General features: G+C 30.8%; 1 protein-coding gene across 10 annotated transcripts in view; it reads left to right on the plus strand.

The window, feature by feature from the left end:
• The window catches only part of LOC130896033 (myocyte-specific enhancer factor 2), a 201,598-nt gene that overhangs the window by 145,778 nt on the left and 30,700 nt on the right, over positions 1–25,120 (plus strand). For 5 of the 10 annotated variants that reach the window (XM_057803836.1, XM_057803782.1, XM_057803828.1 and 2 more), the window contains one exon: positions 7,570–7,595. The exons of 3 other annotated variants lie outside the window; for them this stretch is intronic. The gene's annotated coding sequence lies outside the window, so the exon portion shown is untranslated. Of the gene's footprint in view, positions 1–7,569; positions 7,596–12,297; positions 12,699–25,120 lie in introns of those variants that run through there. 2 more of the 10 variants (XM_057803799.1, XM_057803864.1) reach the window with 1 other exon arrangement.

Consider the following 25,120-nt stretch of genomic DNA (forward strand, 5'->3'; position numbering starts at 1 on the left):
AAAGTATACGGGAAACAAAATGGTGCTACACACAAGAATATAGCGATAGGGAAATATATATTTGACGGGGTTAACAATGTTTAATATTTGGAAGTAACAGTTAACAACCAAAATGAACGAGGAGAGGAAATCACTCAAAGAATCTGACACCTTCGAAAGAAACATTATACGGAGAATATATGGACCAAAAAAATTAGATGACCGACAATATAGAATCCTTATGAACACTGAAATTAAATAAATCTTAAATGGGTTATTTCATTTGTCTATGGTTTATTGAACTTTGAAAGTTATTTATTCCCCTTAAATGATGTGTCTATTATTAATTCTCACGAGCAGCATTATTGATAGGTTTTCTGAGGTAAGTCGTTTTTATAGTTTCAGTATAAAAGTAGATTATTAGTGCAAAATCTGTATGAAGGGGTAAATCGTTGTCAACTGCTGATAACAATTATTAAACATCTATAATCTATTATACAACAAAAAAATCATGGAATAATTAACGCACAAAAAAGTAATAAAAATCCAAAGTCCTTGTAGTCCATGTTTTAAATTTGAAATTTCCACCGAAAATTGAACACGACGTTCGGAAACTGTGATCTAAATTTCCATCTGGGCTAGGAACTACAATCAGCTGATAGGTTATAGTTTCCAAAAAGTTCTATAGTGATTTTATTCATCCATTGTTTGTTATATCTCGTTTATGTATGTTTCCTGCTAAACAAGCTTTTATAGACAATTTGATTGGTGAAAATTAACTGTGAAGAATTATGATTTATAAATAACTGTAATCATATGATTTAATTAAAAAATAAATTACAGTTAAAAACACTCATTTACGAGAGCGGTTAAGGAAAAGTGACACACTCTTGGAATCATACAATACTATGACCGAAACGTAAAAACATCTTTGTTTTCTTGAGACCATGTTCTTCGAATGAAGTTCATTGTTTCAACTTAATTTTTTGTTTATGGGGTATAATGGTTTACTCAAGTTTCATCTACGACAAAAAATTTACTTCCAAACTTTTGATTCAACTTTTAATGCGAGCGAGCTTTTTATCAGCTTCAAACAATGGTGTCACCCACCTCGCATACCTCTTCAGTTGAAATATTTAATTCATTAACCACCTCACGATCGCTAAGTACAAGTACACGAATTTTAGTAATCACTTTTGAAATACTTACAGGCAATGACGGTCCTGCACGTTTAGCATCATCCATGTTCACATTGCCTCTATTCCACCACCCACACAAGATACATTATTACCAAATATTCTTTATGGTTCACAAAATAATTTTTAGGAGATACATTCACATTATTACCAAATAATGAATATGCTTTTCAAAATAATGTTTTAAAATAAGTTTTTATTTGGTTAATAAATATATGTCTATTAATATTTTTTATTATATACATACCGCAATGTTACTCTAAGTCTTTCTTCGGGCGAAACACAATTCCTGAAGTTTGTATCCTTTTTTTGAAGCATAGTTCTTAGTTTTGTCAGTAACTTGCAAAATGTCACCTTCTTCATTCGATAGCAAAGTTTAAATTTCTGATCGTCCAAAACCTTTTTATAAACGTTAAAAATTCCAAATTTTTTATTTTTCTGACAGAGAGGATGAACCCAAAAGTGTTTTTTCTTCTTCTCCTGATTTTTAGCATTTAGGTTAGCAAGGTGTACAAATAAAAGAGCATCATCCTCTGAGGACATTCTGGACAGAACTGATAAATCGGTGACACCATACGTTGTTTGCCACTGCAGTGCGCATTAAATCACTTTCATACCACTTCGCCGCTATTCCATCGCCACGCCAAATTTTTACCATCGCTATGCCACGTACCATTCCAATACCTCACCACTACCACACGCCTTGGTTTAAAAGCAGAATATATATATATATGTATATATATATATATATACCCTCTTTATATGAGAAACTAATTTATCTGTCAAATTTATACAAAATTTTGACAAATCGCTCGTATAGCCAGTTGAACTAAAAAAGAAAAGATAATTTTCAAATATGAAGAAATCTCGTCTCTGTCTAAAGCGTAATGTGCTTTGTACGATATTTCTTCAAACTAATTCTGCATTTAGGAATAAAATTATCGAGAAATTACATCAATTCATAATGAAAACCCCACGCGTTTAGAACATTGACATTAATTATCTCGTAAGTTATTCCATTCTTATATCATCTTTATCTTGATTGAGTATAAAAGCGTGTTTTCTTAAGCTATATATTTTTTCAATTACAGTCGAGAAACATGTCATATTGACACGATAATCTTGGAGAAATAAGTTTGAAGTTTATCTAATTTTTATACCTGCCACATCTGATTCGTTCTGAAACTACCATAAGCAGGCTTGGCCGATCACAATTTTTAAAAGATTTCACTTGACGAAACTTCAAATTTAGTCAAATATGTGTTGTCAGATTTAAGATAGCTCTTGGACTACAACCTTACATTATTTATAAATCAGACCCCACACTTTTGCAATGTATCTAGAGTTACAAGCATTTAATTTTTATTTATTATATTTTCAGTATTTGACTAATCGACTAATATTTTGTCTCAAAAACGTATTATTGTTTTTATAATGTTGTGACATTGAAATTAGTATAAAAAATTAACGCATTTCATTCAGTAGTAATGGTTGACCTATGATGTAATGCTTGGTATGGTGTGAATTATTCAACTATTAAATAATCATTTTGAATGAGGTTTTTTACGGAAAGCATAGGCGGAGCTTGAATAAAAACGTCGTTTCATTAAATTTCATTCTGGAATAATTTTGAATGATCATATATTGATGTATTTTTACAGAGGCTCTATTATCTTATGAAGTTATGGATAATGTATAATGAAGAAAGTGAATACAATCTTGTTTATAATTTGCTGTGTGGTGTAGCGACGAGTCTGCACTGTGAAAACAATGATTACACCCAGAAAAGAAACAAGAAAGTAGTGATAGAAGTTGGATAGAACACTGCTAATGACAGGATAGAATGTGTAAAAAATCATAACAAACATATCAATTTAATCAAAGAAAACTATAATAAATATTGTATAAATTTCAGTATATACCTAATAATTAAATCAGTTTTCTTAGTTGGTTTTTATTATTTTCATTTTATATAATTCAATTCAAGGTGAGTATGTTGAAGACTATGTGAAAACTAAAATAGTACTGAACTACTTAACTGTACATTTGTGAGTACAAAACTGTATTTCACTAATTTTTGGATATTAAATGAATAATAATCCATTGGTCCTTGACGTGTCCAATTTTATATATTTTTTTATAGAATTTCTAATTAATTTATTCAGTATATCGATCTACATAATTTTTCAGTACACGATGGCGTTTCGACTAGATGAATACAGAAACTGAAGTTTGACGTTCTTGTTCTTAACTAACAATTGTGTGTCAGACTGCCCCCAACAAACTAATTACAACACTCTATTTTCTATACAAGGTATAAGAAAAAAACTTCAAAAATTCCTTTTTTATTTTTCTTTAAAGTAGAATTTGCACGTTCTTACTTGACCGAAACTCTACCAGGCCAAGTTTAAATAAGTCGTACTCTGCTAATTGTTAAGGGCGACATTTTTATTTTTCATTCTATTGATTTTTTTCGTGTATTATATAAATATATATAATATATATAATATCCTAAAATCTAAGCTTGTAAGGATTGATACAACGATGTCTTCTTGCAATAGAATTTGGAGTGTTTCTTCTGTTTATCAACGATATTGCCTATCTAAACATCAGCGTTTAAATATGTTTCTTTGTGGTCGATACTAGTTTCTCTTGGAGAGCAACACTTATGTCACGGCACTTCATAGAACCATAATAGAATACGCTCAACATGTTTTGAAGAAAGATCGACCCAGGTAAGACAAAGATACTGACAAAGGTATTGCACAGTCCGGAGCTTGTCACGTATTCACACAGGATGTTGAATCGGTAAAATTGGCCCCGTATCTTCAAGCCAGTGCTATTTATCATAAAACTAAATTATGCGTCCATAATTTTACATTATGCAATTTAGAAACTAAGGAAGTAATGTGTTTTTGGTTCGATGAGTCAAATAGCACGCTTGAAGCTTCTGTTTTTGCTTCATGCTTAGTAGACCATCTAGAGAAGATTTTGAGTCAGAAATTATTGCCTGTAATTTTATATTACGAAGGCTGTTGTGCTCAAAATCGCAAGGTTACGTTAAGCAATGATTTATTACGTTTAGCGTTTGAAAAAAATATTGTGATTACTCAAAAGTACCTGCCAAAAGGCCATATCAAAATGGAATGTGATTCGTTACACAGTGCAATAGAGTGTAAATTAAAAGGTAAAGAAATTTACCTTCCACAACAATACATGGCTATAACTAAAACAGCTAGAAGTGATCCTATGCCTTACGAAGCTCGTTATTTGGACTATACCTTTTTTACCGACTTTTCGAAAGAATTAATCTATAAATCTATACGGCCTGGTAAAAAGACAGGTGATCCAGTCGTCATAGATGTAAGTGTGCTAGAATACAGACCTGATGGCACTATTTGGTATAAAATTGGTTTTGATGATGAGCTTCAGCCGTTGCCATATCGTCCCAAGCCAAAATAAAAAAATAATATTTGCACTTACGCTCTAAAGGTTCTTGTATCACCAAATAACTTTAAACGATTTATCTCAACAATTTGATTCTTAAGTTTTAGATTATAGATACCTATGTTATAACAATTGTTAATTTTTCTTGAAATATTGCTCAATAAAAACTTTTCTTTGTAAATCATCTATTAAAACCTTATTTCCTAACATTTCCGCAAAAAACACAGTTCAAGTCATAAAATAAAAGTTAAAATAAAGCAAATCGTCAAAATAAGTATAAATAATTATTTCTTAGTCGCTTATTAGAGTATTTATTAAGGAACAGAAAATTTCCACCGATTTGCAATCGAACTAGAGTCAAAATTATGAAAATTTTTCTTTAGTTTTTATTTACTTCTATGATTGTAAAACTTATAGAATATTTAAAGTCTCTCTAAGTTAATGAATGTTTATTTTTTACACTGTATAACCCAATTGTATATTGTTGGATTTTTTCAACTTTTTCTTGGTCGTCAATAAATAGTGGATTATTTAATGACGCAAATACAAAATGATGTAAGTATGTATGTAGATTTGGGGTATCATATACACTGTGATCTAATGGATATGTTGCTGCGATACTGGTTAAACCAATGTCTACAGCTGATCTGTTGATCTCACTCCTTTTAGAAAGTCCAACATGTGGGAGGTTAAAGCTGCCAGAGATCTTCATCTTCTATACTATACGCTCCTAGGTGTAGTACTCTTGAGCTCGGTAGTGTTTAACACTTCTAGAGAATGTGGAAAGAGGTTTCGTCCTCTGTGCAACTACCAAGTCTAGTCTAGCGGCTTCAGGTGTCCACTGAAGTGACAATGCTCCGATAAGACTTCTGGTAGTATTCGTAGATTGATATTACTTATGTTGATATATTCAGCAGATCTTCTCTGATTATAGATTTACAATAGAGTCTTTGCTTGTCTCAGCCCCTGTAGATTGTCCTAATAATTGCTTCTCTTCCTATCTACCTTTTTTTTTAATGTTTTTTCTATTGCCCTGTAGCTGATACCACAGAAAGGTTCAGGTCCAATGAAGTGCTTTCATTTCCCTTCACTCCGATGTGTCACGGAATCCATCGTAGAATAACTCCATTTTTCTTGCCAAACGAGTTGCTTGGCTATCGGACAGAAAGATGATCTCCTGTTTGTGACAGTTCTTCTCTAGGTTGAACTGGACACATTTTTCAATTGCATACACTGTTATCACAGTTCTGTCACTGCTTTAGATCCGTCCATATACCATCTAATGGCATTTCTGTTCATTTCTTGTATGGTGTTTCGATCCCTCTTACTTTTACAATTTAGTATTGAGGTAAATATTGTCTCAAAGTTGAACTTTTTTGATGCATCATCCTGAGGCATGTCTCAGGTTGAGTCATAACTTAAGGGCGGATTTTCTTTGAAAGCTGATTCTGAGTACTCTTTTTAATATAACAAAAGGTTTCTTTTTGTTTTTTCTGCAAAATGCCGCTGTATAATCACTACCAGTTAAAGCGTGAAAATCCGTCAATGTTCTACATGAATAAAATATATTTTTGGACTTATTCTGATTGACCATCCTTTCACGGCGGTCGCTGCTTGCACTATGAACGCATTAGAAAATGTGAAAGAAATTGTGTAGTTTTAATCATCTATTAAAGATGATGAGCAGGAAGAAGTTATCCTAATGTAAGAGAAATTGTAATAATTCACTTTTTACGAATTCCCTAATACGTATGTCAAGTATTACCGAAATAAATCCTAAGCAATTATAGTATAATTAAAAAATCTGTAGACCTCTGTATGCTAGAGAAAAGATGAGGCCACTTATCGGCAAAGGTTGCAGCATTTAACTAAGTCTAGCAGTTGGTGATGATTAAGAAATAGTTGTGATCCATTCATACCCTAGCTGTTGCTGAGTATAAAAAACTTCACCACAAATTCATTTGGATTTAATTATTGTTGCCACAAAAAGTATGTTTTTAAAATAAATACAACTGTGTATAAAATTAGAAATAAGTGTAACATGCATTAAATACAACACTGAACCGCCACTGTCGAATTAGATCGTTCATTTAATTCAAATAATGGAACGACTTCTTTGAAATAATCAGCCGGCTTTTTTGATTTGAACGCTTTAAAGACTACATGTTCTTTGGTGATACTTCATTTTATACCGGTGCTAAAACTCGCCCCAGTACATCAGTTTTGTGATCGGAATTCTTTGATACTTTTTACAGTCGTTCATGAAAGAATAGATAAAGTACTACAAATCCATTTCACGAAATTATCAAATTATTTTTATATAATTATATAAAATAATGATAGCAGCTTCGCATATAAATCAGCAGTTGCCTAATTCCATATTAGGTTTTCACAATAGACTTGGATTTGAGGTGTTTCAATGCCTTAAAATTAAAATCAAATCAATACAATGAACCAAGTTTAGAAAAAGAATGTAGTAAAATAAATACGTTATTTGTTTAAGTAAATTAGCTTTGCACGAGGTTTGGTACTTGTATTTGTAATTGTATTACTGAAAAACTGGAAATATATTCAGTTTACAATTTAAAAATACGTTTTAATAATTTTAATCGATTTATGCAGATGGCCTGAATTGTTTGAAAAAATTTCTATTCACAATTTTTATCTGTAAACCTTAGAGAAATACAAACATTAGCAATACACTTTACATCATGAATAAACACACTGTATAAGAGTTAATATTCTCCGGTTAAACATTATAAGCAATTTGAATTATTTTAATTTTTAAGAAATATATCGAAATTCGCGTATGCCAAAAATACTGGCCTACACGATTTATGTAACACCATGTAATTGCCATCCAAAACCTCATATCCTCCTATTTGTATGAAAAACCTAAACCATTTAACAAACATCTCGGAAGTAATTCCAGTTTTTTCTTTTTCAGATTAAGATCTGAATTTGGTGCACAAGGTAAGACCAATTTTATGTTATTTGTCAAGCTGATTAGTGCTCTAATCCTAAACAGAAAGTTACTCTTGTTTTATAGATGGGATCAGTTATAGAATTATTTGCTCATGTTTTTATTATATGAAAAATTTTCTTCTCTAAATATGTAAAATTCAAAGTATATGTTCAAAGTAGACATGTGTTAGTCTTAGAGGAATCGTGATTATATTATTTGATAATAATGAAAATAAGACTAATAGAAGGCATTCTCAATTATAGCCTAATCTTATTCAACACAAATCCATGAATCAACCAAATCGATCAAAAACGAATTTTTCTTTTAGATCACCTCCACATGGGTGAAACAATAAATACAGATTATTATTGTAATGTGACAATTAGTGAAAACAGACCTTAATTATATAAGAAACAATTGATATTTCATCAAGATAATACTTCCTCTCGTACAGCTCAGAAAACCATCGTGAAATTGTTGCATTTAAACGAATCAAGTAATAATAACAGTTATGGAAACGTTTTTTGATCTATAAATTAGAATACCACTGGAACCATTGCATTGAAGTTTTGGAAAACAAACACACATTTGAAATATTTGCAATAAAAACTTTAATATTACCATTTGCTAAGGAACAAATAGAAATATTCTCAACGTATATTTTGTTGATCTCAAAAGTAACTTTCTTTTGTACATTTATTCGCAACGTTTGGGATGGATAACTGCCAACTTGACTCTACGTATTTATAGATTCATGCTTAACCGATCTTAATTCTACAGATTTACACTTCTTTTCCGGAGAATCCATGTCTTTCATTTACATTTCTCAATATTACACTTCTAATTCTCAAAATTAGTTCAATAAGGTATTTGAATATTCCGAACAATAAATAGGATGAATTCGATATGAATTCATCCTATTTAATATAAATATAAGAACTTTTGGTACTTCATGATGAAAATGTGTGCAAACAATTTTTTCATGCAGCTGTTCTAATAACATTTGAAATGTTTTATACATACAGTGCTGCTCTGAATGGTATACTAACGCAAAGGTGGATCATGTAAAATAAATGCTCGTATGAGGTTCTGCACAAATGGGATCTGTTTTGTGTCCGGTTCCTTACTTCTATAAACACTCAGAAAGGCATAACAATTGCCAGCTCAACTGGTTTGCAATTTCAGTTAATTAAGATTGTTTTCCATCTCCTACTTTGCGTGAGAAATATGACATAATACATACAGTAAAACGAAGTATGCTGCATAGAACAAGTCAAATTATACATATTATGTATGAGGTGGATACATTTTTAGAGCAGCTACACTACACCTATTTCAATTGATATGTATCATACCTTTATACGTTGAGAGTTTGACTAGCTATTTTATTGATTTACTTTATTGCCTGTATGTACATATATATATATATATATATATATATATATATATATATATATATATATATATATATATATATATATATATATATATATATAAATTTCTTTAATACCTTATTTTTTAGACGTTTCATATATGTTTATGTTTCTAAACGTCATGAAAAACGTTATAAGGCAGAATCTTGGACTGCTGTTCCAAGTTCAAATAAATATATCCTCCGTAGACTCTGGAAGTGCAAGGTGCACACATTTATTAGTTTTTTTTTGTATTGTTTTTGATAACTTGTAGGCTAACCAACTAAATTTTTTTACATTTCAATTTTGGAGCAGTCCAAGACTCTGCCTTAGTGTCACAAGCTATCCATGATTAAATCAACTTCAATTACATATTTTAAATGTTTTCAGTATTCAAAAATATTTAAACTAATATTAATAACAACATACATTGTTAATGTGAAATCCAACTCAATATTTTACCATAACTTACTTCGAGAAGAAAATACCTAAGAATTCATCCTCAAATTGAACGGAAGTCTATATTCAATATTATATATTATATATTTTACAGCGTGTGTGTGTGTGTGTGTGTGTGTGTGTGTGGTTTGAATTTTTTATTTACCTTTCCTCTTATATTTTAGTTTCCCTAATGATGGAAAGAACACTTCCCGTTTATGTTATTAAAAAATACTAATTTTAAGGGATCTAAAATCATTTACAACGACTTTATTATATCGAATGTCTTGATGTTTTTTCAGAACAATCCGATTTTTACCCGTTTAGTTAAAATATTAACATTTAGAAGCACGAAAGTGGTAATGTCTCAAATTTTTTGAAAATTGTTTCACAATTTATGGTTTGTCATATATTGTAAATTCTTCTTACTACTGTTGTTTGTATCGCAAATATTTTGTTGATAGATGTACAGTTATGTAGTTTATATAGTTTAAATAATATAGTTCCATATATTGTATACTACGAAAAATAGAATAACATGCACACCTTCACAAACAAATAGATATACATGATTTAAATTGACGTATTTCTGAAATTTAGTTTGTTGAACAAAGGAATTTAACAATTAAATTTGTTTGGCTCTTATTTGTTGGCTCGTTTGTCTAACAAGAAGGTTCTTAAATTTACTGTCATTTAGTTTTAACTATTTACCAAAAACTACTGATTCAATAGAATATTGTTGCTCGCCTGAATATCATCCGATGACATTGTAGTTTCGCCTGCGAATAAAATGCAAGTATAGTTTAATAATATTATAGCTATGTATGTGCCTTTTTTGCTACTAGCAATAAAAATTTATGAAAGAGCAGTTCTTGGTAACACAATCGAAAGCTGTTTTTAAATCTCATAACGTTGTAACTGGCTAACGTCATCTTTCAGTTTTCGAATAATTTCTTCCAAAAAATGTGTAGGTTTAATTCATTTACCATCGTATCCGTTGTATTTTTAAGCATAATAATATATATTTACCCAGGACACAACACGTCAACTAAATTATGAACGGGCAAGCTTGAAACTAATTTTTTCTACTCTTGCCCTCTCATTTTCCATCCAATTCTTTTTCACCTGGCAGCTTCTTCATGCAAGCGTTAATATTTGTTTTACGTGTGCCACCAAAAACATAATTTATTTTGTTCTGTGTTTCACTAAATAGAAGGGCTGCTAAAAAAATTTGGTTTTCTAATAATAGACTATTTAAAAATGATAATCATTTTCACACATATTTTAAGTGGAGTGATAATAACAGAAAGATACTGATAATTAAGCTGTATAGTACATTGATTAATATCAAGCCAATCTTTGAAATATATTAAATATCATTCTGTGCGACTCAACTCCTACATTCCTAACGAAAATAAAAACACTTTGAGACTTTCTGTAAACAACTTCGAAGTTTCGAAACATTTACTATATAAAATACATCTGGAAGTCGCTCTCCACATGTACAACAATTTTCTTGTATCCACATCGGCAGTGAAATGAGGTAAGAAAATCCCAGTTTCAGTTCGCGTTGTTCTGCTTTCAGCTGTCACTAAACAGCATCTTTCACCTGCATGTTAAACTCCTACTTCCACACTGTTGCCAGACATTGGCCCATGTTTCTGTATATTCTCAAGTTTCAGATCATAAATTGAAATATAGGCATAGAATTCATCGACTGAACTTACGCTATGGATTAGGAATATCCAAATGTATTATACAAAAGTTGATCACCGATTGTTTACAGTACACAAATATTAAAGAAATTATTTGTCCCCTATTATCATTAACGAACAAAAAAGAAATAAAGCAAGTCAACATAGTTTTATTCCTTGAAAGGGTAGGTCTAATTTCAAAATAACTTTTTACGTTTACGTATAATACGATTCCAGGGTGGGAATAGTCCAATGTTTTAGGTTATATACACAAAGCGATTTGTCATATTTTTGAGATTATATGCGGGAGGCGCGAGGCTTTATTGGCTTTTCCTTTCAATAACTTTTCAAATAAGAATCATCCAATGAATCAACTTTGGCTCTCGGTGGTCGATAGTCTAGTCTGTAACAAATAATTGATCCCAAATAATTCACTCAAATATAATTTCTGGGGAGTACCGTAAAACTTTTTAAATTGAGAGTAAATCAAGAGAGTCCTCCATGTGAAAAGCTAGCTGACTGACATTGCAGAATTCAAAACAAATTAGCAGTAACTTCGAAATTTTCGATATATCGCATCACGAACCTTCCACCCCCGAAGAATTTTGCAAAAATCATGTTGTGACTAGAAAATTTTTACGTAAATTATAATTCATATTGATTAAACCGCCATTTATTACATTTCTATCAGTTTTGTTAAAGTTTTATTTCGTACTATTGAAATACTGAAATGAGAAGCAACAAATTCTACATTACTATGTATAAAGCAATTTTATAACACATAATATATCCTCCTCTGACAATAGCGAAGACTATTTTGGGTGAAAATTCGAATGAAGTTTTGCGCAAAATTTAGTTAAGACATAATTAAAAACGGCAAGTTATAAACAAAATATCGTTCGTATGCAACTGATTTCTACTAAAGTGAAACAAGTGAATTTATTGAATATTAACAAAATTTTCAAATTATTTGAATATACAAATTCTCTGCTTATTTGTAAAAAACATGAAGTGATTTCCAATATTTTTAATAATTCATTCTATAGGAATAAATTCGTCAGAAAAATTGATATCCACAGTTACAATCAGGTATAATACGTTCCTGCTCATAGAATTCCTGCGAAGAGGATCGAATCCGGCAACGTCGCTTGTGCCATGCACACAGACGCTGACATTCGTCGTCGTCGGTCGCTAGTGCTTGGGCTTTTACCCCACGCGTCTTAGTAACCCGCCAGCTGACTCGAATAGAGTAAATACCGACATTGGTCGACTCCGGTGACGTCACGCACCCGTATCGACCAATACCACGGTCGGATATCGCTGGATCATCTCAACTTGGCACGAGTTCTGGCTAGTTCATCGCGTGGTGCGCTCTTTTTAGTACTTGCAACTCTTTCCTAACTTTCGTATCTTTCGTATTCGATCTCATTTTTGCGGCAACTAACTTTAGGTATCCAATCTAGTCAGCCTATGTGAGGCGCGTTGTTTTTAGTGAGTGTGATTTTAAGATAAATTAAGTTTTGTACAAGTTATGTGATTTGGAATAGACTACATACTTTAAAATTAGGTGAGTAAAACACGTTTCTTCTTCGTTCACAGCGATGGATAGATAGCAGGAAAAACGTGTATTTTTGTGACTTCGGTACTTGTGACAATATTTCTGAGACACGAGTACACTTAAAAATTTAAAGTGTACTAATAAGTGTTTGTGCGATTATTTAATATAACAAAGTGATTCTAATTTTTCATTTTTTGCTGATAATGTTTACCTTAAACAGAATATAATGTTAGATGTTACAATACAAGATATAATATGCCCTTCTAACTATACCCTGCCTAAAAGTAAATATCCTCTTGGCCATTATTAATTGTGGGTATTAGTTTCAAAACCATAATTAAGTGAGTAAATTCATTTAAATTCATATGAAACGGATTTATTTCTAACTTGTTACACTATTTTTAATTTAAAAACAAACATCTCGCAATGTTTGTAACTATATTTAGTAACAATGGTTTTTATCGACTTCTTAAAAATAGTCTACTATTTCTATTTTTATCGGAATTGATTCTCATGTTTTTGCTTCATTACGATAAGAAAATCTAACTTCAAAATACTTTTTACCAAAATTATTTCTGTAATTCATTTTGACTTGGAAAAATTTAATTCATTCGTGGATATTTACAATGTTTATTAGGTCCTTTGTAATATCTAGTTACTCCAATTACAATTGCAGAACTTAAAAAGCGGAATAGACAAAGATAATTAATTTTATTTAAGTAGTTGAATATATTTAAAAACTTTGAAAAATACGACATTAGCGAGGAAGTATTTATTATTTATTTTATATAATATATTTATTATTAGTTATTTTCAAAATCCAATACCATCTTTTCATTTTTTTTTCGTCATATATCTAACTTAATACATGTAAATGTTGAATATGAAAACACAAAGAAAGAATTACCTTCCTACAATGGGGTTCTGTACAAACAGAGTACCAGATTAACTGACCGTTTTTTTCTGCAAACCGAATTTTCAGAGCAGAAATCCATAGCCGAAAATTTTTTTTGTGCAAATCAGAACAAAATGTTATAGGTGCAAACTTTCAAATATTGTTTTTTGACAATCATTAAGACTGAGAGAATCTTATTATAATAGGTTATTACTAAAGGGTAAAACTCCAATCTAATCTTTTTTTTAATAACATGTTGCACACATTTTTCCGCATTTTTTTATGGTCCTTTGTCATTAGTTCTAAAAAATGTTCCATAGTTTATTTACTCATTTTCCGAAATTTTTCATATTTTCATGGTTCTGATTTCAAGTTTGTCCATATCGACTCTATAGAGTTGATTACCTGATACATAATTTGACGCTAGTTTCAGAAGGGTACCTCTATATTCTTCGAACAGTTTGTCAATACATTTTTGACTTATTAACTGTGAACTGTAACAGTAAACAATTTTTTTGATTGTGCTTATCGCGGGTAGAGGTATATTGTTTCTAGACATAAATTTCAGTTTGTATGCTGCTACTATTTCGTATCTTGCTAATTTTTGCTATATACCTTCCAATGTCGTAACCCCTTTTCTTATTCTATAAACTATAAAAGTTTCAACTTATTCCTCAGGCGTTTTTCTATTTTCAGTATGATCCACAGTTCATTTTTAAACAAATAAATGGAAAATTTATTAATTCTATAATTATTTCTATTATTGCATGTTGGCTTGTTGAGGTTGTATTCGCAAGTATTTACATTTGAATTTATGTGTTGTGATATTCACAATGACCTGTGCAATTTCTTATGATTAATTTAAAAATGTGCTAAAAGCTTGAAACTATCCATTACATTGAGAAGACCACGACAGAAATGAAGGCTATTCCGAAATAAGTATTCCAAAAAGTCTTTCAGTTATGAATTCATAGTTGATAGTATAAGCCTTCACTAGCCAAGATCTCTTGGAGGAGATTGAAAGTTAATGTTTTCGATAAAATAATTCACCGTATTCCTTTATCACACCTCCGATAATTAATTATTTTACTGTTTAAAATTTTATCGAAATATAAATAAACATTTCAATGTTTGATAAACTTACAAACAATACACAACATTCTTGTTCTATATAGCGCGTAGTAAACTCCTAAAATCGTGCGTTGTTTAAAAATGTCAGTAATTTTAATAATTTAACTGTAATTGGATTTTTGTTTTTTCACAATATGTGAATGAGTGTAAACCAATACTGTAAAAATGAAAGACATTCGAAGTAAAGTAAAAAATAGGGTATCACACACCTACGTTCAAAAATATTATTTTTGTGCCATCAAACTGCCGTCAATCTGGGTTAGCAGATTAAAGAGTCTTAACAAATTAACAACTTACCTTGTCAATGAGTACTTGGACTCGCCTAAAAATTGCTTTACAGATACAGGAATAATAGTTGTCATCTTTTATAAACACGTTTTGAAGTGAAAATCAACACGTCTGTTTTTTCTTTCTAGATATATTTATCAATAAGTGATTGACTGAAAGTTCAATTTTTTCTTCTAAAGGAAGGAAAGAGCAATTAATTTTGCAAGCCAATGTCCGTCATTTTATCAATAGTCCCGTTTCAACACCGATTATTACATTCGCGAGCTACAAGTGCACTGACTTCATGTGCTCACGTATCAATATAAACTTCGAACTTCGCTCTAGACTGTAGCGGTGATTTTCTATAGTTAAAAACTATCTATAACGTTTCAACCAATCATTAAACTTCAACGTTTATGTTAGAAGATATTGAGTTCTTCTTTTTGTTCCTCCTTTGTAGTATGTGATTTAAATATTTTTAAATTCTTGTGTTTATTTTTCTCATTTCCTCATGTTCTTAGCTAGTATGATTTCTCCCGAATCGCTGCAATTTCTGGGTTATCAGTTCTTTTCATTTTCATAACTTTTAAGTGACAGCACCTACAGTTTAATGCCGCAACGCAATTCAAAGTGTCCACGAGAGATTGATGCTAAAAGTAAATCCTGCGAAAATATCGTTTTTGCCTTTTTTGTTTTTAAACACATGTAAAAAAGGAGGCAACTTTTGTTCTTGTAATAACTTTACATTAACGCTCTATCCAGTCTTGATTGCTGATATAAAACAAATCATTGTATAGAATTAACATTTCCACAATGACATCAGAAAACGCTTAACTTGTCCTTGATTCTATCAATTTATAAAAACAACCAATATAACCATATATTTGCTGTCGAAGAAAATGTGATAGCTATTAATCAACAAAAAATAAACCATATCCTAGGTAGTTGAAAATATATTTGTATTTGATAATGAATCAGTAATCAGATATACTTATCAATTTTACTTTAATCTGGATACTGAATACTGTTTTATTTATCTAACATGAATGTTTGCGATAGCAGATCCAGACTAGTAAATAATTATTACCATTACATACGACAGAAAACTTTAAAAAACAATAACCTACAAAATGAAAACACAAAAAACGATATTTGAACATACCATTTTAAATATCAGTGAATAAGTCTAATTCTTATCAAATTCATATATTTCTAATCGTTTAGAACAATTTAAATTACGATGACGAATGAAAATTTTATCGCACTATACATGTTGTTTTAAAAGTAATATCATTGTGGTTAATTATTTATCAGGTTTTTTCAGTCCTCATGAATATTAGTCCGGGAGCCAGTGACAAATTTTCATCACGAATTACCTCTAGTGAGAAAATTCGTAAAATGCAGTATAAATTTGTTTTATGAAGCTTCGTGACCGTCAGCTGCGACTCCGGTAGTGGGGCAGGCAGTGTTTTTAGTCATTTCCTCCAATTCTAAAATATCTCGAATAGTAGTTTATCTAATATATTGAATAAAAAATAAAGTCAGCTGTCCATAATATGGCGAATTATACGTTAGCTGACCGCTCGAATATGTAAAAATAATTTATATTTTCAATGATTTCCTCTCAAGTCAAAATTAATCTGGTGATAGTTTATATGTTACTGTGAATGAAAATTAATGTCAACTTGCTGTATCTCAGTGGAAAGTTCGTCAGATGGTAACTTGAAATGTGTAACGCAGCAGCCTCTATCACCTCCTGAATATTATCAGCTCACGACTTTTCCCTTGATTTACAACTAGCTGATTTTTTTATTATTTACTAGAGTATATTACCTATTCTCTTATAAATTTTCACCCGGGAGGAAATCACTTTGCTCTAGTTGTTTGGCAGTATACTTGATTTGAGTATGTTGATAATAAATACGACGTTTAATAATGAAGGACATATAGGTATAACTAAAGTAATTAATCAATAATTTATTGTAGCATAATTTTATCAACTAATGAACTCTTATTTTATTATAATGAATACAAATAATAATAACTTATATAATAATTTACTGTCAGATTCGCTGTCAGAGGAATTACATGCGATCATGTCATCATCATCATTATCATCTGTTAAAAGATAAAAAAAATTATTAGTACGCGTTTATAGTAAAATATGTTCAATATGGAAAAAACATTGATACCTTTTTCAGGCTGAATGGTTATCTCCTTAATCGACGTTGGTAACTGAGTCCCAGAAAACCAATGAAATTCAAATCGATTATCAATTTCTTCCCAACCGAAATCTGAAGGTTCTTCAGTTATAGGAACTTTAAGGTGTGCGTGAGATCAAATTTCATGCAACACGCCCTTAAATATTAGTTATAAAGTTCTGATTCACATGGGGGTAGCGAAGAACCGTCAATTTTTTGGGCAACTTGAATTCATATGTATTGTCCAAAAACTTAAGTTTTCTGGAACATCGCAACCCTAGCGTCGTTTATCTTTTTCAATCGATTAAAGTTGTACATTTGGTAAGTAAACTCTTGAATTTTGGCAAATAAATCTTCCCTGTGGCTCTGACATTTGAACAAAACACTCAGTAAAAGCTTCAGATTTTGATATGATGGTAAATGGGCGCTTTTTGCCTTTTCTAAAAAACGCAGGGTTGAAATCACATCCAGTAAATGCATGGAATGCCGGAAGTGCTGCACTTAAACTCGGTCCCAAAGCTTTATAAAGTTGAGTGTCATTTATGAATCTAATGTTTTCCAACATCAACTTCCATAAAAACGTTAACATCGTTTGAAACACGATCCATATTAGCTAACATTATAACCAATACATCTGTGTCAGAACAACGGATCGTTAAGTTTCCTTGAAAATCGATTTGGCAAGCCTGAAAAATCATTTTTGTGTTCGCTTCTTCATGAGCTGAACACGAAAATTAATTCTGTACAGTTTTTACAACTTTTCCATCAGTGACCATGTATCTATCTCTAACAAACATCAGTATTCACAAAAATAGTTTTGTTGCTCATATATGGTGCCATATAATCTTGCTCCCAATTTTCAATAATGAACTGAATAAGAGCTTTCTTAAAATAAATATTTTTCAGCTCAATTGAAAACTATTTTTTTCGTACTTGATCGATACGGAACTTAACTTGCTCCATACCTCGAAGTTTGTGCTCGGTATCTTTGATCGATGGAAATATGTACCGATCAAAAGCAATTGACGATTATCTTCAAATTATAAAAAAAAAGAGTGATTTCCTCCCAGGTGAAAATTTATAAGAGAATAGTTAATATACTCTAGTAAATCATAAAAAAAATCAGCTAGCTAGGGAAAAGTCGTCAGCTGATAAGATTCAGTAGGTGATAGATGCTGCTAAGTTACCAACTGACGAACTTTCCACTGAGATACAGCAAGCTGACATTAATTTTTATTCACAGTAATATATAAACTATCACCAGCTTAATTTTGAATTGAGAGGAAATCATTGAAAATATAAATTATTTTTTCTTATTCGAGCGGTCAGCTGACGAATAATTCGCCATATTATGGACAGCTGACTTTATTTTTCCTTCAAAATAAACTATTATTCGAGAAATTTTAGAATTGGACGAAATGACTAAAAAACTTTTTTTTCTTCGTGGATAGGGGGCTGCCGCTGCCTGCCCCACTACCTGAGCCGCAGCTGACGTTCGCGAAGCTTCATAACACAAATTCCTACTGCATTTTACGAATTTTCTCACTGGAGGAAATTTGTGATGAAAATTTGTCGCTGGCTCCCGGACCATATTATATCACTAGTTTTGTCGTTAGTGTGTTGACTCTCATAATAAATAAGCTAAGACTGTAAGTCAGAAAGTAATTGTTGTCCATTAATATGCATGGCATGCAATGCATAATTAACAACAATATCTGCATTTACTCGTGCTTAAATAATGCATTATATGGATTCGACTTTGGTAATGAAGTTCGACGTACCATGAAAGGGAAGAAACAAAGAGGCATAGCTCCAGTCATAGAAAAGTAGACAATCCAATACCTTCATAGGTATGACAAACCCCTCAGACTGGGCGGCAGAAATACTACAGCTAAGCAGAAGGAAGGAAAAAACTCTAGTAGGTCTAATCACAGAACACGCGGAAGTCGGTTATAATAGATACAACATCGGCTCCGATAGAGGAGGCAAATGCGAAACATATCCTCTGCTCTATTCAACACAAGGGTGATAAACCTGATAGTTGACCTGATGGAAGAGCCTTACTTTAAAGCCAGCGTCGCTCGGAGAATTCTCCAGTATTGGAATGCATCCATGGGCTAGGAAGAGAGCGATCAAGGAAAATGCAAAGAAACTACCCAGCAAATAGGACCGATAAGGCATTTTTAGTATTAGTAAATTTGTTAAAAGAAAATTTATTATTTTCATATAATTTTCAATATTCTTTACTTAAAAATTATCTACTTCGTCTGCATTTTATCATGAATTTTAAGAGAAATTGATAATACCTTGTTCCAATTTTGTGGTCACAGTGATCAAAGTAGTGATTAAATCTGTCGAATGTAATCCTTTCTTTCTCTATTTTTGGGGGGATAGGGAATTACAAATACACTCACAAAAATGATAGTTTGTGAAAACTATAGCAACTACCTTCAATTTTGTTGCCAATTAGTCAAAATATTTTTTAAATTAAGAAAATCGAATTCGTTGATATTACTTGTAGATACAATGGAGTGGTGAAAATTAATTTTATTGATTATTTACTTTTAAATAGATTATTCTAAATTTGTCTCTTCCAGAAAACAATATGTATTTAAGTGTTAAACACATTGATTCCTTCAAAACATCTCAATAAATAACTGTATTTTCTACTGATTGACGCAATTGATGCAATTTTATGGACCTCAAAGTACTGACATTATACATAATTTCAATCGAACTAATTGTGCGTCTTCATGCTCAACTGAATTATCTCAAACGAATAATATATTTTATCGTTACGTTGGAAGAGTACAAGTATTTCTATGGTGTTAACGTATCGAAAAATTGTCCTAGAATAGGATACTTACCACTGTCATACGCCCCTGTTTGACAAGAATACGTCAAATAGTAATACTTCACATTTTTCAAGAAGACATCCTTTTACTTAAGGAAGAAACATTTTACCTAAAAGATTCAACGTGTTACAATATTTTCGGCTAAATATTTAACGATTCCAATTGTTAATGTACAGGTGTTTTATTATTAGCAGGCTTATAAAAGCTCCACTTTTAAGTGTGTATAAATATATGTACCAATAGCAATATAATAATTTAATAAATTCATGCCATCATTCTTACCAATTCACCGGAGTAGCATAGAACGAAATCTTATATTAAATTCAAAGAAACATACATTGAATCGGGGCAACAACCGTACACAACATGCAAGGTTGTACGGCTCTCATGTTGTTTTCTATCTAGGTTCTTGTAAATTTGCTGCTTAAGTAGTAGCACTTAGCTACATTCGTTTTTTAGATAGTATACTAATAGAAAATTAAAGAACACTTCTTCTTTCTACAACTGAAGAAATGGCTGACATTTGATTCCAAAGTTGAAATTTTATTATGTACAAATACCAAATATTATTTTTTGGAAGGGATAAATAAAAAGTGAAATAAGTTGGACAACGTGTAAACACTTCATAGAATAATACGTTGAAAAATGATGTAATGATTTATCCAAAAACCTGTGTCTCTTTCAGTGATTTCTTGGCTGATCCTCATAGATTAAATTTTATAAAATGGCATTATGGAAATATGATGATTCGTTATAATGATCTATAATAGCGATAAGAAGAAAGTTTTAGTGATAAAATGGACCTGTAGCATTTCAGAGAAATGAGTTAATAATATATCAAGAGTTTTAAATATATAAATGCAAAGAGGTGTAATATAATAATTGCAAGTTTTGCTTTCAGTAATAACGTAGTTTAAAAAAATTTGATTGATTTGAATGTCAAATAATGCTCTGATAAAAATCAAAATTAGGTTTAAATTACACGTTTTTCATTAAATTAGACTACTATTTAAGCCAATTTGTTCACGAAAATATTAATAAGATCGTCCAATATATCCTCACTGAACAATTTATACTATATATGAAAAGTCGACATTAATCATGTTTTATGTTCATCGTAACAAATATTTTAAATGTCAATGCCAAATGAACTAGTAAATAGAATAATGAAAACATATTCGTTGTCGGTAAAAACACTAACTTTTTATATAGGATAAATTTCATTTTGTGACGAAATAATTGGTGCAAATTTTACAAAAAAAAACAAAATTAAAAAAATGCGTCATTAGAAGAGGAGCTTGATTTTTTGAAAGTTAGCGGCTTGGTAAATCATTACTTCACTTCACCTAAACAACTCGCATGATATGTGTCAATATCAAGCACAACGATACAATGAAAGCAACGTAAACGTACGAAATGCAGTCTGGTTATAAAGAACAGGCATTTTCAACAGAAACAAAAGGATGCATCATTTTTATCGCTGTCAAAATAACGACACTGTTATCATTCATCGACACATTTTATATAAAATTTAATTTATCAAAATATATTGTTAGGGGGCTTCTTTGCTTTATTACACTATATCTGCTGTAAAATCCGCGAACTTTTTAATCGAATTGGTTTTTGTTGATATTATATTTCTTATGTAGAATTATTCATCCAAAATTAGGACAAATTCATAATTTAAGCGGTTCGCATAAAATTTTCTAATCTGTAGGGTTATTTAAAGATACGTAAACATTAGTAGCACGTTCACCTAAACATATAATGTATTTATAAAAACGTAACTAAATATAGATCTTTATTATGATTCTATTATTTTATGATAACATTAACGTTGAAGGTTTTACATTTAAATAACCAAGATAAATACTAATCAGACGGTATGGCGACGACATTTTGGCATATATTAAATATTTTGTAATCAGATAGGGGATAAGGTCATGGCCTCTGAGTGTTTGCACCCCTCATAATATATTATTTGCAGCAATTAAATTTAATTCATTATCATTTAATTTATTCAAAATATTTCTAAAAGTTATATTTTAAATACCTAGTTTATTAAAATTAAATTGAACCGAAAAGAAAGAAACATCTAAATATATAAGTATTATATTGTTGTACAAGGTGAGCAAGAATTATGTACATTGATTTGTTGATTCATTACGGTGTTGAATAATTGAAATAAAATGTAACCTAAAACTAACGTAAAAACTATCTTGTATTTATATGAAATGGAATTTTTGATAACAATGGAAAAGTAAACATTTATAATCAAAGTTAGCTTTATTATTTTGCAAAATATTCTTCATTAAGTCAGTACACCTGTCCATGCGATTGATTTAATTTTCTAATCACTTTGTTCTCTCACTGAGGTAGAGGCAGATTTTCGTGGTGTTGAAAATCGTTGACTAAGCAGACGAAAAGAAGTCATAAGTTTATATATAAGAGTTGTATTTGTACTAGACTTTTTGGCAGACTATTGAGCAGCGATGTAAGAGCTACTGCATTGCCGTGATAAAGAATAATTCGTTTTTCTATGACTTTTTCCGCATTTCTCCAATGATTCCTAGCAAGAAAATGGTTGTGTATGATTCGAAGTTAATTGCATTGTGTTGCTATAATGCCACTGCCAAACGATCTCGAACAGCTCTTGTTAGTTTGAAAGACCCACGCAGTTAATTACTGTTTAATTTCGAAACTTGAGGCGTAGATCCATGATTTGTCACTTATGCAAATGTAATACACAGCAATTGATACACCTTTGGCAAATTTCAATTCACCAGTCGATTCGAGGCTTCTTTCAGCAATGGTCAGGACATGTATGATCCAACGGAATACATGTAGTACATACGAACTGATGATGTAGTATCTTTTTGATGCTCGTCATATTAATGCCCAGAGACGCCTTATTGTCACAGTATGTTACATGACTATTTGTATAATCAGCAACGCTGTTTTCAGGTACTCGTTCTGTAGTGATCGTGTGCAACGATAGTTAATTTGTTATACTAGTTTTTTACAGTACTTTAAGATAGAGAGAGTATTAAGTTCACTGATTTTTAAATAGACGTCGAAAGTCATGAAAAGAATTGCACGAAATTGTCCACAAATCCATTTGATGTATTAATAGCAACTGCACTTTTCAATTAATTGCAAATAACACTAATTACACTCAAATAACCGAATTTTATGGTTGGGGTTATGTTCAACAATGTAAAGTTTACACCGAAAATATAAGTTACTGTCAGAGATGTCAGATGTCAGAGTGTTACCAAGATTAAAAATATAAATATAAATAACAACCCTTGTACCCTCTTAACGATAAGTTGTAACTTCTTTAATTTTTTTCTATTACGTATTTCTTAGTAACTTGGTTCTCTTCAAAAGTATGAAGTATAAATACAATACAAATAACTGTTTTCATTAAAAATATCGAATAATCGATTAATTTTCTTTCTTTAAACTAACAAAATGTAAATATTATTTTTGTAGCCTTACATTCTTTTCAATGCCTGCACACAGTTTCGGTGACCTTTAAAATTGATTACAATTCTATTGAATTTTTACCACCCTCTGAACATTATAGAAGGTGTAAATTTAAGGGATTAGCTATGAGGTTCAATTAATGGCTAGACCCTCCTGTCTTACAGATCCGGCATAAAATTTGTAAACCACGTTTCTTCAAATTTTTGGGTAGGTACATTAGAAATTGTTTATATTTTGAAAATAAAAAAAAGTAAATAATCATTTTTACAAGCATTGTAGTTGGGGGAAAATAGAATGACATATCAAAGTACGTATACTTTAAAAGTGACAATTACCAGTAGGCAATTTTACAATATTTTTTCCTAACCATTATACACATTCTTTTTATTTTTCCATTATTAAGACCTAAATAGGGAAAAGTGTGAACTTATTCTGTAATGGATCATAATCATGATCATACTTCCGAAACAGTTGAACATAGTTGTACATGAAATGTGCTTGAATTTTCTGAATAATTAAAAAATTGTATGCTTGACGTCATCCAGTCATATACATAATACTCTCGGTAAAAAGTAAAGCGCAAATGAATATATCAATCGATTATTTTAGTAGGTATCATATAACTTATTTTATCAATATATAATATAAAAAAAATGTTACTCGACGAACGTAAAATTTATTATTTGTGTATACAATATCTTTTTGTTTTTCCCTTTGTTTTTGTAATGGTTATTTCACAATTTCCCATTCCGTTCCTGTAACCATATTAAACTCGAATTCAGGTAAAAGGCAAGGCATAGCGATTTGCGCCCTTGTACGTAGGAGGGCCACGCGCCGGCCTTGTACGCCCTCGTTCATCGATCGTTACAATACTTATACTAAATCAGGTCACTATGTTTGCGGGTGCCCCGTTTTTTATCTTTCACTTATGTCTTTCTAGCTCTTATTTGACTCATTCTACTTCCTTCACTTTGTTCCTCGGGAACAATTCGCATTAGACGATTAAGCCATAAAACTGCCTAACCCACCTTTTTATTTCGTATAGAGGGACAAGTTTAACTTTTTTGAAGTTCACTTACTAATTGGAATAGGAAAGTGTTGTGAATTGATTGCTTCGCTATATTTAATTCATGGAATAACAATTTAAAAGCTAAAGTTTTAAATAATCAATTTTATATTTGGATCCAATTTCTTCTCATTTTTAAATATATATAAATATATATAATTATTTTAAATTATTATTTGAGGAAAATAAATATTTGTTATAGGTCTACTCGTGAATATTTATTCATATTTTGTAAATGTAAATGTTCAAATCAACAAATCATAAAATTCAATATATGCGTGGGCGGTTTGACAGAAATGAAAAAAATTTTTTTTAAACATAATCTGCTTTTCACTCTACAAAGTTAGTCCATAGATTTTCGAAATTTTTCGAACCACCTAAAAAATTAACTTTCTAAAAATCCCTAAAAATGCGTGCATCATCTGCAGCATCTGTGTTCAAATTACCAATTTTAAAAGGAAATGAACACATTTATCAAATTTTTCAAAATATGACCTGACATTGGCAATTTGTATAATTGTATAAAT

The sequence above is a fragment of the Diorhabda carinulata genome, chromosome 1, assembly GCF_026250575.1.
Source record: "Diorhabda carinulata isolate Delta chromosome 1, icDioCari1.1, whole genome shotgun sequence".
In the NCBI taxonomy this organism is placed as follows: Eukaryota; Metazoa; Arthropoda; class Insecta; order Coleoptera; family Chrysomelidae; genus Diorhabda; species Diorhabda carinulata.